The 3274-nt window shown below is 35.8% G+C and overlaps 1 protein-coding gene across 1 annotated transcript in view; it reads right to left on the reverse strand.

Annotated features, from left to right (window-relative positions):
• The window catches only part of NADK2 (NAD kinase 2, mitochondrial), a 43818-nt gene that overhangs the window by 7342 nt on the left and 33202 nt on the right, over positions 1-3274 (reverse strand). The window lies entirely within an intron of this gene.

The raw sequence follows: 3274 nt of genomic DNA on the forward strand, positions 1-3274 counted from the left end.
AATTCTTCCAGGTAATTTAGAATTCTTCTACTGCCTCATAACCTTCATATATGACCTGAATAGATAATCCCAATGAATAGGAGTAACATAATGAGTCAACACAACTCTAAACCTAAATCACTGATTCAACTTTTTTGGCACGAAGAGATACTCCCCCATACCTTCTAACCCTATGCCCTTCATGTTTGAAGAAATGCAAAAAACTTTTGTGCTCTCTTTTAAGAAAAATGCAGATACACAACACTTTACATTAAAATTTTAAGGTCATTCACAGACCAGACCCCTTTGCTAAATAATCTAAAATCTGGCCCATGCTTATTCCATTTTCACCATTAGCTGCCCCCAATTTCACATTCCAACCACACCGAGCTCACTCCTACCTCTGTACTTTTGTTCATACTTACTACGTAGTATAAAGCAAAATACTTTCAGTTTCCTGACTTTCTTATTGTTTAGTGTGAAGTGCACAATACCTATCTCATTAGTATTACTGTTATACACTACAAAATATAAGGCACTTAGGGCACTACCTGGCTCGTGGCAAGAAGTCAACATTGAATGAAAATGTCAAAAGCAAGGGATACACATGAGTTAAATTCTAATTCCTCTAAATATCCACATTATTGGATTTGGATTATTTAGGAATTCTCATTTTAAATCTAAAACTCATATACAAATAAACTATGTTTATTAGGGTTCTATTGAACTAAAATATATAGTTAAAGGGCAAAAGATTTTAGTGACTAATATCTCCTCACAGTAAAGACAATTTAAGAGAACAGAAGTCTCATAAGAACTTGCTCTAATATTTCTAGCACTATGACTTATTAAGGATATCACAAATCAACCCACACTAAATTCTCTGAATTAGAGTTAGATTATTAATTTACTGTGGTTGTAACCTAGATCTCAGCCAATTCACTCTCCCTTCAGGAGTAGTCTGCATTCTACATAAAAGACAAACTACTATATATGCCTAAGCAGGTGTCAGCTACAATTTTCAGCATTAGAAGAGTTACCCATTTGAAATAAGATACAACCTCTACTAAAGACAACAAAATTGAAAGACAAAATTGAATATCATATCTTCATCAACTACTAAAACTCCATCTCCTACAAATACTTTCTCTTCCTTAATTAAATCTGGCAGGGCACAATGTACAGAGGGGGAGGATTGGGAACAGTCTTAAAGAAAAACTAACCAAACAAATGGAGATTCTACTCTGTAGTACTTCTCCCAGATATAGAGTAAGTCATGTTCCACACCGGACAAAGAAATGAGATGATAATGGGATAATTCAGACACTAGCTAAACAATACGACCCCTCTATCCTATCTCTTGTGGAAGAATCTCTGGAAATGCCAAGATCAGATAGCTATTCCCTAAATCCATTTTTTTTTTTTCTGGACATCTGGTTAGACTATGTTTTCTAGTCCCTTTTGCCATATAGCTATGTGACTAAGTTCTAGCTAAAGGAATCAGAATAGACATGGATAGACAACACTTCAGCCTGGCTCATAAGCCTCCCATGGGGACCTGCCACACTCTTCCTCCCGTGGCACAGCAACATTGGGAGCTATGTTTAGAAGATGGCAGAGCCACATGATGGAAGGAGTAACCACTTGGAGGACAGCCACCTGCCAGCTAGGAACATCTATTTCAGACTTCACAAGAATAAGAAACTTACATTGTGTTGATCCACTGAGATTGGGGGTTTATCTGTTATAATGATTATTAGTTTACCTTAAGTTATACATTTCCACATTTCATATTCAATGCAAGGACTGAAAAGGTCACATAAGAAACCTCTCTGTATCACGAATTAAAAGAAAAAGAAGAGAAAAAGAAATACACTATCCTAATCTATTCTTTCCAGTGATTACTCAGAGGTCTACAGTTTCAACTTAAGTCTAGAATTTAAATCCAAACTTCAACATTTATTAGCCACATAAGCTTTGGGCAAGTTAGTTAACTTATGACACTTCTTATACTCTACTAATGAAAATAAAATCACCTACCTCCAGAATATTTGTGAGAATATAAACAAAATAACGTTATTAGCTTGGAACAAAAAAAGTGCTGAGATGGCAGTATTATAAAATAAAAATTACTAATGTATAGATTGCTTTTTCTCTATATAGCTTTCTCCCAGACTCTCTGGCTCCTAGGTTTCTCTTCTCTTCCTGCATTTTCTGAAGAGAAAAGGATAGAATATGAATGGGAAATGCAATCATCGAAAAAGAATCATCAGTCAAAAGGCCACACTCAAAGATCCAGAAGGCCACATGTGGCCCCAAGGCTGCAGGTTCCTCATCCCTGGAACACATTCAAGGTAAGCAAGCTGCACGGGGCTGAGCAAAGAAGAGACTGAGTAACCAAGGTGGCAGGGATAGGATACAGTTAGTGAGAGAGAGTTCAATACTAAAGCACAGGTGACTTTAATAAGCAAGACAGCTGACATTGTAATCTAAACCATACTTATTCAAATTCAACATCAACACAGGACTCAACTATAGGGTGTATGTGGGAGGCAGTGAATGCTCTAAAAGCTGCCTCTAGTATAAGCACTATTTTTTGATAATTCTTCATTACAACCTAGTCAGTGACTGATCCTTCAACTGTGTGACCTCTATAGACAGGTCAGAACCCCTCTCCCTCATATATTTAAAAGCTGACCTTCCCTTGTGAAGCAGCACAAGCAAGACAGTGAAAAAGGCACTGGTTTTACAGTCAAGCATACTGTGCTTTTTTCCCAGTGCTGACAGTTACTAGTTGTGTGACTTTCACCAAAATATTTATTATTCTTGCTAACCTTCAACTTCTTCCTTTATAAAATGGGGATACTACTACTTTCTTTCAGGATTTCTATAAAGATTAATGTATAAAAAGTACCTAGCACAATACAAAGTAGCAGGGGCTAAATAACCAACAGCTTGTGTTATAATGCATGAAATATAAATTTACAGTATCACAGGAGTTCAGAAGATAAAGTAATCTTATTATTTTATCTGTTCTATTTCCCTCATTATGCAGATAAGTAAATTTATAAATGGTGGCAAAGCTAGTTAATGGTTTAGCCAGATTTCTTAACTCCCAGGCTAGTATTCTTTTCAATTATACCACTTTGCCCATTTTTATGGATAAGAATACTGGGTAAAGAAAAGGGAAACCATCTGGGAAATTATTTCTAATTCTCATTCTAGTTTTCAACAAGTAGTATATGATGTTCAGTAGGAAAGACGCTATCATGATAAATAAAAGCTGTTAATTTTA

This window comes from Propithecus coquereli, unplaced genomic scaffold (genome assembly GCF_000956105.1).
Source record: "Propithecus coquereli isolate 6110/MARCELLA unplaced genomic scaffold, Pcoq_1.0 Scaffold110, whole genome shotgun sequence".
Taxonomy (NCBI): Eukaryota; Metazoa; Chordata; class Mammalia; order Primates; family Indriidae; genus Propithecus; species Propithecus coquereli.